Below are 15,196 nucleotides of genomic sequence, written 5' to 3'. Positions count from 1 at the left end.
ATAATGCAAGGTACAGTGTTCACCCTGGAGCCACCAAGATGTATCAGGATCTGAAAAGAGTGTATTGGTGGCCAGCCATGAAGAAAGAAGTGGCACAGTTTGTGTTCGCCTGTGAGGTTTGCCAGAGGGTGAAACTGGAACATCAAAAGCCGGCTGGAATGCTTAACCCACTGCCGATTCTAGAGTGAAAATGAGAGAATATAGCTATGGATTTTGTAGTGGGTTTACCGGCAGCGTCCAACAGGATAGATGTAACGACCCGAAAATCGGACCGCCACCGGCGCTAGGATCCAGATCGGCTTAAGGCCGCCGGGACCCGTAGCAAGCCAAACATTCAACCTGAATACCTGTTTAATCCCATACATGATCAACAATTACATAAAAATTTAAAACTTTCTCATTGAATCATTCATTCATTCTTTCATTCACTCTTAACCTGTGCATGCACAAACTCATATACATAATCATTATTAAACATTTGAGATCATGTACTAGAAAGGGATTAACACAATACTATGGTCAAGCACAACTCTAACTTTCATAGGCATCAATACATTACATTTCTATTCTATACTTTTACATTACATCAAATTCATGTCCACATCTAACTATTACAATAACATAACACTACTCCTGCCGACCTCCTGGTCTACCCTGTACCTGCAAATCTGGGGGTTAAGGGAGAGGGGTGAGCTATAAAGCCCAGTGAGCAGAATAGTAAAACATTAAATTAAAAGTTCATGCTTTCATGAAATGCAACACATCACAGCAAATCACATCAAGGATGAATTTGTCACCAATAGCCCTTTACATTTTCCAATAGTGCCAGAACGTAGAATGGGTCCTGGTCTTTCCCTTACATAACATAACATTCCAAGATGCCAGGGACGTAGAATGGGTCTTCCTAGACTTTCTTTTCCATGGTGCCAGCGAACGTAGAATGGGTCCCACTGGTCTTTCATTCCATACCGTACATATCATATCATCACATCATAGACTGAGGGCTATGGATCATCCAATATCCATCCACATCAACAACATATTATGCAATGCAACATATTCGTGAATTCTAATGCAAACACCCTAACATATCACATGGTATCCATGATGCGTGAATCATGCTGAAATATTCATTATTTACTTTAAAACATAAGGGTTATTCCACTCACCTCTGGCTGAAGCTCTAAAGACTCTAAAGCAGCTAACTCACTGCTGAGGTCCTCGATTCCTCGGGTCCGAACCTACACAGGTGGACTCAAATGAGGGACCAAACATTCATGAACATGACTCTAAAATACTCCCCCAAAACCCCCTAAAACATCATAAAACAATCACATAAATCATGCAAAGGAAGGCTGGATAGGGCACTTTCGGTGGCAGGTTCGGCGGCCGAAAGTCCCTCCAAAGCCGAAAGTCATGCACCTTCGGCGGCACTTTCGGCGGCCGAAGGTTCCCTCCAGAGACGAAACTCATGCATGTTCGGCGGCACCTTCGGCGGCCGAAAGTCCCTTCCAGAGCCGAAAGTCCACTTTCGGGGGCAGGGTTCGGCAGCCGATACATGCTACCACAGGCAGGTTCGGCGGCCGAAAGAACCTTCGGCTGCTGAACCTGAGTTCTTCCCAAAGGGCAGAAACTCAGCCTTTCCATGCATGAAAGCCTCCTAACCCATTCAATCAAGCATTTTCCCATTCTACAACATGCATACTCAAGCATACAAGCTCCTAGGGGCTTCAAACTATCCTAAACCCCATCTACAACACATCAAACATGCATAACCAACATACATTGCTCATAAACACACAGTAAACCCATAAACTCCACATAAACCTACACATGCATTTCTACCCCAAGAAACTTCATAAAACTTACTTAAAACATTAAAGGAACTATGGATCTACTCTTACCTCTTGAAAAACGAGAGGAGAGACGATCCAACTTGGAGATGGGAGAGATCTCAACTCTTTGGTCTCCAAGCTTCCAAAACTCACTCTTTTGTTCAAATATCTTCAAATCAGCATAAAGCTTGTTAAAACATGAAAGATTGGAGGAAAAACGTCAAAAATCAACCATGGGAGAGCGAGAACTCACCGTGGCCGAAAATGGGGAGAAAACTCGCCCGATTCGGCCATGGAGTCCTTTTATAGGGCTGGCAGACCACCTTTCGGCAGCCTAAAGTGCCTCCAAAAACTCATGCAAGTTCGGCGGCCGAACCTTTGAAACTTTCGGAAGCCTAACTTGCCCCCCTAAACCATCCAATGTTCGGCGGCCGAACTTGAGGTTCGGCGGCCGAACCTGGAAATGCCTCCTTGGTCTTTTTCATTCAAAACTTAATTCCTTTCTTGCTTAAAACCATAAAATACATTAAAACATTTTATGAAAACATGGTTTTACCCTTCTAGAAGTTTTCGACATCCGAGATTTCCACCGGACGGTAGGAATTCCGATACCGGAGTCTAGCCGAGTATTACATTCTCCCCCCCTTAAGAACATTCATCCCCGAATGTTCACCAAACAAACATAGCATGGCATAAAACATAAACATTCATACAAAGCACATAAAACTCACCTTAGAAGAGATGAGGATATTGCCGGAGCATGGACTCCCGTGTCTCCCAAGTACACTCTTCGATGTTGTGGTGATTCCAAAGGACTTTCACCATCGGAATTTCCTTGTTCCTTAGCTTTCTGATCTGAGTGTCAAGGATCTGTACTGGCTGTTCAACATAAGTGAGATCCTCTTGGATCTCCACATCAGGCTCACTAAGAACCTTATCCGGATCTGACACAAACTTTCTCAACATAGAAACATGGAAAACCGGATGGATTCTCTCCATGGAAGCAGGTAAATCTAACTTATACGATACATTCCCAATCTTTTGCAAGATTTCAAAGGGTCCGATGTACCGTGGAGCTAGCTTACCTTTCTTTCCGAACCGAATCACCCCTTTCATTGGAGACACCTTGAGCAATACCAAATCCCCCTCCTGAAACTCTACTAGCCTTCTGTGGACATCTGCATAACTCTTTTGCCTGCTCACAACAGTCTTGATCCTTTCTCTGATTATGGGTACCACTCTGCTGGTGATCTCTACTAGCTCAGGACCCGCTAAGGCCCTCTCTCCAACTACTCTGTGGACAAGTTAGCACAGGTTTATTTGGAGGAGATAGTAAGGTTGCATGGAGTCCCAGTGTCTATAGTGTCAGACAGAGGACCTCAGTTCACCTCTAGATTTTGGCAGAGTCTGCAGAGTGCTATGGGCACAAGGTTGGATTTTAGCACTGCTTTCCATCCACAGACTGATGGACAGTCAGAGAGGACCATCCAGACCATAGAGGATATGCTTAGAATGTGTGTGTTAGACTTTGGCGGTTCTTGGAGGCAGCATCTTCCGTTGGTGGAGTTTGCCTACCATAATAGCCATCATGCTAGCATAGGGATGGCTCCTTATGAAGCCTTGTATGGGAGGAAATGCAGATCACCTGTTTGCTGGAAAGAAGTAGGAGAGGCGGCTCTTGCAGGGCCGGAGCTAGTAGAGATCACCAGCAGAGTGGTGCCCATTATCAGAGAGAGGATGAGAACTGCTCAGAGCAGACAGAAAAGATATGCAGATATCCGCAGGAAGCAGATAGAGTTTCAGGAAGGTGATCTAGTATTGCTGAAGGTGTCTCCAATGAAAGGAGTGGTTCGGTTTGGGAAAAAGGGTAAGCTAGCTCCACGATACATCGGACCCTTTGAGATCTTGCAAAAGATCGGGAATGTGTCGTATAAGCTGGATTTACCTACTTCTATGGAGAGAATTCATCCGATTTTCCATGTTTCTATGCTCCGGAAGTTCGTATCAGATCCAAGTAAGGTTCTTAGTGAGCCTGATGTAGAGATCCTTGGAGATCTCACCTATGTAGAGCAGCCAGTGTGGATACTAGACACGCAGATCAAAAAGCTGAGGAACAAGGAAATTCCAATGGTGAAAGTCCTGTGGAACCACCATAATCTAGAAGAATGTACCTAGGAGACACGGGAGTCTATGCTCCAGCAATATCCCTATCTATTTTAAGGTTAGTTTTCCTCTGTTTTATGTGTTTATGTTTTTGAGGAACATTTGGGGACGAATGTTCTTAAGGGGGGGAGATTGTAATACCCGGCATCTAGGATGTCGGAACGCTCTAGAGGGTAATAGATATGTTTTCTATTGTGTTTGAGTAAGTTGAATGTTTTAACGTGTAAAGGAAATGAGTTTTTTGAAATAAAAGAGCCAAGGAAGAAATGCAAGGTTCGGCCGCCGAAGGTGAAAGTTCGGCCATCGAACATGCATGGCTTTTGGATTCACGTTAGGCCACCGAAGGTGGTCTGGCCAGCCACCTATAAAAGGCCCTAGGTCGGTGAAATGGATAAGTTTCTTCCATTTTCACAGACCTAGGTAAGACCATGCTCTTCCTTGGGTGATCTTCATGATTTTTTACAAATCTTTCAAAGTTTTGATGAAGTTGTATGTTGTTTTGAAGGTTTTGAGCTAAAAACCAAGATTTTGAAGTTTGGAAAGTTTGAGAGAGAGAGTTGCTCCATATCTCCACATTAGGATCACATAGCCTCTAGATCTTCCAGAGGTACGTGTAGATCAGTAGCTTCTTTGATGTTTTATGAAGGTTTTATGAAGGTTTTTGGGTAGAGATGCATGATTAGGGTAAGTTGAGTTTTTTGTTGATTTATGGTCAAAGCTTGCATATGTGTTTGGTTGTGATATTTGTTGGGGTTTTGAGATAGTTGTGAACCCCTTTGTGTATATGTTTGAGTATTTGTGTGTTGTAGAGTTGAGGTTTGCATGTTTGAGAAGTTTGGAGGAAGATTGCATGAAGTTGAGCAGGGTTCTGCCTTACTGGGGAACCCAGTTTCGGCCGCCGAAAGAAGGTTCGGCCACCGAACATGCTATAGAGGTGGTTTCGGCTGCCTAAGCTTGCCCAAGCTTGCCCCCGAAAGTTTGGACTTTCGGCTCTGGAGGGGAGTTTCGGCTGCCGAAAGTGCCACCGAAGGTTTGAGACTTTTGGCTCTCGAGTGCCTTTCAGCCCCCGAACCTTGCCCCCGAAGTTGGGTTCGGCTGTCGAAAGTGAAGTTCGGCCGCCGAAGGTGCATGAGTTTCGGCTCTGGAGAGAACTTTCGGCCGCCGAACCTGCCGCCGAAAAGGGTCCTGTCCAACCTTCTTTTGCATACTTTATGTTATTGTTATAGGATATTTTAGGGGGTGTTTGGGGAGTTGTATAGAGATGGTCTTGAGGTAGTGGTCCCTCATTTGAGTCCACCTGTGTAGGAACGGACCAGAGGAACCGAAGAGAGCAGCAGTGAGCACTGCTTCAGAGTTGTCCGAGTCAGTACAGAGTCAGCCAGAGGTGAGTGGAACTAAACTTATCTTTTAATATGAGAACGTAAATGCTTTTAGCATGTTTCATGCATCATGATTATGCAATAGGTTGATTGCATTAGACATCACGAATATGTTGCATGTCATTCGATGTTATTGATATGGGTGATAGTGGATGATCCAGTAGTCCCTGAGTAAGACCAGGACCCCATTCTACGGCCTGGCACGGTAGATGAGGAAGTCCAGGACTCCATTCTACGGCCTGGCACGGTATAGAGTAAGTTATTATGATGTGTACAGGAAGACCAGGACCCCATTCTACGGCCTGGCACGAGTTTAGGATGTCGGGACTATTTGGGGACATGTTCACTCGAGATGATGTGAATTATCTGTGATGTGATGCATTTCATGAGAGCATGTTTATAACATGTTTTATTGTTCTACTCACTGGGCTATAGTAGCTCACCCCACTCCCTTAACCCCAGTCTTGCAGGATCAGAGTGCAGGGGAAGTCAGAAGAGTCCAGAAAGAGTAAAGAGTTTTGTAATAGCATAGTGTGGACATGTAATATTTATAAAGAGATGTAATGCTATTGTATAGAGTTTAGTATTGTACTTGACCTAGATGTATTGTAAATCCTTTTGGTATACATGATCTGTTTATTATATGTACATGTTTTTATGAGGCTGGAAACCAGGCTTACCATATTATGAGTTTAACCCGTCTAGAGCAAGCTCTAGTAAGGGGTTCTGTAAGTACAGAGATAGTGCATGCACAGGTAGTGCCGTGGTTCAGAGTAGAGTTTTATACTTTTATAGAAAATTTATGATCATGTATGGAATTTTACAGGTACACAGACAGTATAGCAGGCTTGCTATGGGTCTCGGCGACCTTAAGTCGACTTGGATCCTAGCGCCGGTAGCGGTCCGGTTTCTGGGTCGTTACACCAAAAGCATACCACAAACAAATGAAAGAAAAAGAAGGGCAGATCTTTTAATACTCTCATCGTAAAGCCCAATCTGCAAGCCAATTAAAAGAAGATTATTTACACCCAATTGAAGTGGGAGAGGAAACCCACATCTTTGGGTGGAAGGAGAGTCGCTCCCCATTTGGATGGGGCAGAGGATGACAAATAATTGCACCAAAGGGATGAGGATGGAGCCTTAAAAGAAAAATGAAAAAAAGAGAGAAAATTTCTCTCTAGTTAGATAAGAGAGAGAAAGCTAAAGTAAAGCTCTATGAGTTTCTCACTCATGATTTCAATTCAACTTTAGTTTGGATTTTAATATAATAAAATGATTGAATTTTTAGTCTCTTCTTTTTATTAAAAAAAAAACTTTTGCTTGTAGTTGGATTGAATTAATGTATTTATAGATCTGAAGAACATTAAGGGTATGAAGCTAGAATAGATCTAGTCATCTTATCATTATTGTTAGAATTAGAATCTGAGTCTTAATCTAAAATTTAGGATGGTTTCTGAAAAAAAAAATACCCTTAACTCAGAAAATAATTTGTCCATACTCATTTTATATGAATCAAAAGTATAAAATTATAGAAAATCAACATATCATTAAATTTTATGAATTTACACTTCAATAATTTGTTTTTTTTAAATGATTATTTTTTCTACTTATTCTTATGATATGGAGCAATTAGCCTTAGATTTTAAAGAAGACTTGGACCGAGCCTAACTTCTGTTTATGACGTCCGTTGGAGGCCCATAATCGCTTTGAAAGAGAATTTCGTGACAGATGATTTTCAAAAATGTGACAAAAGCCATAGGCTTATCAAAAAGTTCGAGACCCAAATTCCATCATTTAAAGGGTCAATTTTACATTTTAATTATTTTTTAGATTTTTTTTGTATTTTTTCGCATTAGAGTTTTGCTATTATAAATAGTCATTCTCTTTACTGTTTGTAGCACTCTTCAATTTTCAAGAATTCAATAAGAAATTTTGGCTTCTAGCCTTTTATTTTCTGAATTTCATCCTAATTAAATGTTATTAGTCAAAACTCCTGATTGAGTCTAAATAGTCTAATTTTAGTTGGTATTAAAGTGAAGTTCATCCATGGCCGACAACCAAAATGTGCGACTCACTATAATTGAGGCATCCTTGGCAGAATTGAGAGAGATGATCATACAGCTAACCCTACAATAGGGTAACAACCAACCCGCCACAGCCGAATGCCCATAGCCAGTTCTAAATCATATGGTCGCAAATCTTATAGTCCCAAATCCCCTACAGGATTATCACGAAGGTTATAAAATATAGATAGACTTTAAAAACTTTTCTGGTTTGTTGGATGTAGAATCTATCCTGGATTGGTTAACGGAGGTTGATCGATTTTTTGAAGTTATGAATATGGAAGAGAATCAAAATGTTCCGATTGTGGCTTATAAATTAAAGGGTGGTGTAGTAGCAAGGTGGAATTTTGTCCAAAATGAATGCTATCACAGGAGGATTGAACCTATACAAAACTGGTTGTTGATAAAATAGATGATTGAACAACAGTTCTTGTCTAGTGATCACGCCTAGGTTTTGTATAATCGGTATCATGACTGTATTCAAGGGAGTTAAAGGGTGGATGAATATACAGAGGAGTTTTTGAGATTATAGGTGAGCTGTAATAATTGTGAGAACAAAGCCCAGCAGGTTGCTCATTATCAAAGGGGACTGAATCATGAAATTCGCTGTATGATGGGAGTAGCTATGATTTTCACTTTGGTAGATGCCACTGAGATGGTAAAAAGCGTGGAAGAATATGTTGAATGGCAGCATCGACATCAGTCTAATCGAAATTTTAATTACAAAAATTTTAGCTCAACAGGGAATAAGCAATATAGAGGTAATTACAATGGACAACCTTCTAGAGCTGTAAATTCTGGCAATTAATAGACTACTATAGAAGAAAGGAGAGATAGTAAGAGAAAAGCAGTCATCAATACAATAGACAAAGGAGGTAAAACCAATCCATATCAGAAACCAACCGGATACATATGTTATCATTGCAGGCAACCTGGCCATCAATCGAATAATTGTCCAGAACGCAGAGGAGTTAATAATGATTGTTGACAGGTTAATGTGGTTAAGGAGGTGGTTGAATTTGAGGAGGAAGTGGATGAAGATGATAGGTCTATTGCTAGTTCTGAAGATGGGGAGTTCACCTATGTGGTGAAGAAAATTTTATGCTTAATGAAACAGGAGGATGAGACGCAAAGGAGAAAGATTTTTCAAGCGAAGTGTTGAGTGGGAGAAGTGATTTGCAAGCTAATTATAGATAGTTGCAATTATGAAAACCTGATAGCTAAGCAATTAGTGGAGAAACTACAATTGCCTACACAGCCTTACCCTTCGCCATACAAAATTGGGTGGATTAAGGAAGGTTCGACAATTAAAGTCAACAGAATCTGCAGCGTGCCTCTTTTTATTGGTAAATCTTACACTAAATCTGTTAATTGTGACGTTGTAGATATAGATTGTTGTGGAATTTTGTTAGGTCGTCCTTGGTAATTTGATGTTGATGCTTTGTATAAAGGGAAGGAGAATTCGTACATGTTTACATGGAATAGGAAGAAAATTACTATTTTACCTTCTGGTTTTGTGAAACATTCTAAATTGGAAGGGAAAAATGTTGTTATTGTTTCTACGGGAGTGCAAAGGCTATTAGGCACAGTTGAGAAGTCTGGAGGCACACTGGCTTTTATTGGTGAGAATAAATGGTGAAATGAAGGATATATTGACTTTACCACCACTCGTCAAAGAGCTGTTGGAGGAGTTTCCTAGGGTAGATGAGCCTTCAAAGTTTCCATCTTTGTAGGATATTCAACATCAGATTGATCTCATCACGAGATGAGCCCAAAAGAGAGTGAAATCCTTCAGAAACAGGTTGAAGAGTTATTAAAGAAGGGGCATGTTCGGGAGAGTATTAGTCCTTATGGAGTCCCTGCCTTATTAGTTCCAAAGAAAGACGAAACTTGGAGAATGTGCATGAATAGTAGAGCCATTAATAAGATTACGGTTCAATATCGATTTCCTATTGCTCACCTACATGACATGCTGGATCAGTTATCACAGTCTAAAGTCTTCTTAAAGATCAACCTTAAAAGTGGCTAACACCAAGTTCGAAGTAAGGAGGGAGATGAATGGAAGATAGCCTTTATAACTAAAAAAAGGTTTGTACGAGTGGTTGGTTATACCATTTGGTTTGACGAATACACCTAGCACATTCATACGACTTATGAACCCGATTTTGCTCCCCTTCTTATGCAAATTTGTGGTTGTTTATTTAAATGATATTTTGATTTTTAGCCGTAGTGAAGAAGACATTTACAGCACCTCCGTCAAATCATGACAGCCTTGCAAATAAATGAGCTCCCATTTTCATATTGTTACTAATGTTAATTTATACATTTTCTACCTAATTTTATGGTTTTGATCTTATTTTGCAGAAAATGGTGTAAAAGGATAATTTGGTAAAATGGTCTTAAAACTGCCCAAAAGAGAGTAAAAGAAAATAATTCTGGTTTGCCTAAACCAAGTTGAAGCTGAAATGGGAGGAGAATGATTTGCTGTTTTACTAGACTGTTTGCCCAAACAGACTGGGCAAACAGACCCACAGAACAGAGGCAGTGTGCAAACAACATCCAAAATAGACTGTTTGACCGAGTCGTTTGCCCAAACAACCCGGGCAAACAAGGCCTGCGACAGCAGACAACAAAGAAGCGAAAATTCAAATTTCAAAACTTCAAGAAGTCTTTTCCTTCACAAACATGTGAGGATAGCTCAGCAAACCTTCAAGACACCTCAGCACTCAATCCCACATATCTAGGAAGTCAAATTTCAAGAAGATACACTTGCCTTCCAAGAATTCAAATTCAAATAGGAAAAGAACTCCAACAAATCAAGAAACTAAGGGTTGCCCAATTCAGCTATAAAAAGAGGATCAAACCAGCAACAAAGGACACACTCCATCTTCGGCAGAACCACACCAGCAGCCGCGCGCCATAGCCGCCGGCCCTTCTCCATCTTCTTTTTTGTTTTCTTTCTTTATTTTCTTATTAGTTTCAGCCATGAGTGGCTGAAACCCTTTTTCTAGTTGAAAATTAGGTGAAACTTCAAGTTGTTTATGGATTGTGAGATTTGAACTATTATGTTCTTCTTTTATTTATCAATATTTATGCAATTTCATGCTTAATTCTATTGTTTCTTTGTTATTTAGATCAATAGGGCCCATTAATTCTTGATTGCAAAGAAAAAAATTGTTAGTTTGAGTAGTTCAAGTCCGTAATTGCTTGAATTATTCAAACACAAGTAACTCTTGGTGTAAAAACCAAGGAGATTGCATAATCTAGCAAGATCATCATACGTTTGGATAGCTAGAATTAGGTCTCTCTATTTCTTAATGCAATTAACAGTTGTATGATGCTAAAAGCCCCAAGGACGTTCCTTGGCAACTTATTGATTAGTGATTAATTAGAGGACGTTCCATAGTTAATCTATGCTTAAGGAGCGATTTGGTGGTGAGAAGCGTCTTTCACCTTCATAACTAATTTATTGAGTGAAATAAAAGAATATAAGTGTCAATGATCAATCTCAACAACTGAAGTGGATCCAACTCTTCAACTAGGCTTTTCTCATTATTAAATTCTCTTTGCTTTATTATTTGTTTTACGTTATTGCTTTTAATTCTAGTTTAGTTCATCAATCTCAAAACCCCCCCTTTTATTTTATTTTCAGTTTATTTAATCGGTCTTGATAATAAAAATAGGTAAGTATCAATTCCAATTTAGTCAAACAAGCTCTCTTTGCTGCTTGATCATTTATTTCCACTTAAGCTCCTACCCTAGACCCCTACTTTTAAGCATTGCAATGAAGAGTGCACGCACCAAGGTTACTTTCCTCTCTCCTCGTTCCTTTTTACCTACCATGGTTAGTAATTGTTTTCCTCATTAGAGAGATTATACATGCACATATTCTTGTTTAGTTTAGAATTTTCCTAGCTCTTAGAGTGATTTGTCTTTACTTGAAGTGCTTTATTCAGCTTTTTGCATTTTTATCCTTGCCTGAAAAAGTCACCAACCTTTTGATGTGAGGATACATATTTGTGATACCCACCTCCGGTTACTCAGTTGGTCACCTGTCCAAGTGGCTACTAGCTCTGTTCGTAGTTTTTGACCATTGGAACAATTTTTATTTTGTGCTTTTGAGGTCTTTGCCTTTGCTGAATTTTTTTTTCTCAATGATTTAGGCAAATCAACACCAATTGCTAAAATAAGTCATGTTTCATTATTCACACATTTTTTATTTTATTATTCTCTCTAATGAATAATGTCATATATTTTTTACCATAGTAAGCTCAAAAATTCAATTCAAAAGGAAATTCCTAAAAATAAATACAACTCACTATAATTGATTCAACTTAGGTTTAAAGGGTCATCACATCAATGGGGTCATGGAAAGAAAGTTTATTCAACATAGCCTATGTGTTTGAGTGAAGCATAACAAAACAGAAAAAAGAAAAAACTGTGGCTACATGTATGTGAATTGAAAACAAAAATAACAAAAATGAAAAATATTCACCTAATGTGTGCTAATTAAAAATTAAAGCTTAAAAGAAATAAAAAAGAATGCATAGAGCATCAAAATTCAGAGATATGCACCTCCACACCGAACTCATGCATTGTCCTCAATGTATTGAAAATATTAAAGTTTAAAAGAAACTGAGTACCCTCCTGGTATGGTTATTTGCCCAGTCTATTTGGACAAATAGTTGGCTCAAACTAGGTATTTCTGCGTGCAGGTGGCAGAATGTATTGTACCAGCAACTCCAGCATGTTCTCCATATGGGCCATTCTCACCTTAATTATGTCCAGTCGAGCTGTTGTTGCCTGTGCAGCTGCTGGTGGTTGCAGTGCTAGTTGCTGTGCTGGTGGAGGGTCTGGCTGCTAGGGTGCTTGCTGATAGGTCTGCTGGGCTGCTGCTGTGCGCTGGGCTGCTGTTTGCTCAGTTTTTTTGTTGGGACAGCAGGCCCTGCAAGGGAGATGTAGAAGATACTGCCCATCTTGCGCAACAAACCTCTTGGAGCGTGCCCTATTGGAGTTCTTGAGAAATTTTAAGAAGAAGAAGAAGTGCTGAAGTGAAGAGGGAAAAGTAAGAATTTAAATGAAAAATGGTACTGCCTTGTTTTAATTTTCTTCTCTGTTGCTCTCTCCGCCTGGGTTGTTTGCCCAGCTGTGTGGGCAAACAATCTGCTGGAAGTTCTCTTCTGTCTCCTTGGATTGTCTCCGTTGTTTGCCCGGTTTGTTTCGGCAAACAGATCGGCCAAACAGTTTTCCACCTGCAAAACAATTAAAATCTGGAAGTGGGTTATAGTACTGGTTTTTGTACATCTGGTTTGCCCTGCTCGTTTGGGCAAACAAACATATATCTCACTTTTTTTTTCTTTTTTTTCTTTTTCTTTTTTTTTTCTTTTTTTTTGCAAGAACCTATCTCTCATGGAGGATGATTCAGTGGAACCTCTTCCACTACTTCCATCTTAGGAGGTTTTAGTCTCTTTTGAGCATCTCGGACAAGCTTGCAGTCTTCCTCCATGTGTATTCGAAGGCTTTTTTCTTCATGTTGGCTTAATTGATTTGACACTATTACTGGATGTGTCTTTTCAGCTCCCAAGTACATGTATTTCAAGTGTCCAGGGAGAGGCTTCAGATCTGGATTTGAAATTTTTTTATAGGCAATCTGCTGTCTGGGCAAACAAGTTTCTGCCTTATCTTGCTTTTTGGGCAAACAGCTTTCTGCTTGTGTCACCTGCATAACCTGTGTGAAAACAAGTGTCTGCCTGCTTTTCCTTTGTTGTTTGCTTGGTTGAACAACAGCCTGTCTGTGCGAGTAACCTGGTTGAACGTGATTCTGCCTTATCCTGCTGTTTAGAGAAGTTGGATTCTCCTTTTTCCTGCTGTTTGGGCAAACAACAGTTTTTCTCATGCTCTCCTGCTATTTGATCTATCAAATGGCACCCTTTATGGACTATCTACTCAGCTGATTTGGGCAAACTGCATTCTTCTTGCTGGAGTGGTGTGGGCAGGTTGCAATCTATCTGCGTTGGGTACTGGAGATGTTTGAGTAGACAGCATTATGCCAGTTTTTCATCTATTGACTATTTGGGTAGACAATAGTCTGTCTGCTGTATGCAGCAGACCGTTTATGCTCTTTTTAGTTCTTTTCGGTCTCCATCATCCTCTTGGCCGGCCTCCCTGCAAAAATCATTGTTTAGCATTTCATCTTGATTCATTTCAAAAATTTCTTGACTCAAACAATCAATGATATCTAAACCATAAACAGGGGACATGTCATGGGGATATTTCATGGCATCATAAACATTAAATTTTATTACTTCCCCTTCAAATTCCATGGTCAATGTACCATCATGCACATCTATTGTAACGACCCGAAAATCAGACCGCTACCGGCGCTAGGATCCAGATCGGCTTAAGGCCGCCGGGACCCGTAGCAAGCCTAACATACATCCTGTGAACCTGTTTAATCCCATATATGATCAACAACATACATAAAAATTTGAACTTTTCTTTTTCATTCATGAATCAAACTCAACCTGTGCTTGCAATAACATAGACATTAACATTAACCCCACCTTGGAAACCTCATCAATGCTCCAATGGGGTGACATAATCATGCATTAAGTTTGGTTAAACATAATCATCCATAAACATTTAAGATCATGTATCTAAAAAGGGATTTACAACATACTATGGTCAAGCACACTTCTAAACCTCAATATCATCATTACATTATATAACTCAACATTACATTACAATATCCATCATGTCCACTACGAGCTATTACATGACTAAGACTTTACTCTATCCGACCTCCTGCTCTATCCTGTACCTGCAAACCTGGGGGTTAAGGGAGAGGGGTGAGCTAACAAGCCTAGTGAGTAGAACCATAAAAACATGTTATCAAACATGCTCATATGAAATGCATCATAACTCAGACAATTCACATCAAGGGTTGGGTGAACTTGTCACCAAATAGTCCCAGCATCATTTCGTGCCAGGCCGTAGCATGGGGTCCTGGTCTTCCTGTCATGTCATACATTACTTACCATTGTCCCAGGGCCTCCTCTGGGCACCTGGTCTTCAAGTCCCATATCCGTGCCAGGCCGTAGAATGAGGTCCTGGTCTTTCATTTCCGTGCCAGGCCGTAGAATGGGGTCCTGGTCTTTCCTCAGGGACTAATTGGGTCATCCAACATTCACCCAATCAACAACAAAGAATGCAATGCAACATATTCGTGAAATCTAATGCAATCATCCTATTGCATAATCATGATGCATGAAACATGATAAAACATTTAATTTCTCAATTTAAAAGATTAGGTTTAGTTCCACTCACCTCTGGCTGACTCTGACAAACACCGAAGCAGCTGAACTCACTGCTGGGGTCCTCGGTTCCTCGGGTCCGAACCTACAGAGGTGGACTCAAATGAGGGACCTAACAAACATAAACATAACTCTAAAAACATCCCCCAAAAACCCCCCTAAAACACCTTAAAACAATCAAGGAAATCATACAAAGGAGGGCTGAACAGGGCACTTTCGGCGGCGGGTTCGGCGGCCGAAAGTCCCTCCAGAGCCGAAAGTCAGGCACCTTCGGCGGCACTTTCAGCGGCCGAAGGTTCCTTCCAGAGACGAAACTCATGCATGTTCGGCGGCACCTTCGGCGGCCGAAAGTCCCCTCCAGAGACGAAAGTCTACTTTCGGGGGCAGGCTTCGGCAGCCGAAAGTTGCCTCCACAGGCAGGTTCGGCGGCTGAAAGTCCCTTC

Source organism: Manihot esculenta, chromosome 13 (assembly GCF_001659605.2).
Source record: "Manihot esculenta cultivar AM560-2 chromosome 13, M.esculenta_v8, whole genome shotgun sequence".
Classification (NCBI taxonomy): Eukaryota; Viridiplantae; Streptophyta; class Magnoliopsida; order Malpighiales; family Euphorbiaceae; genus Manihot; species Manihot esculenta.
The sequence above is the reverse complement of the archived record's forward strand: the minus strand, read 5'-3'. Positions refer to the sequence as shown.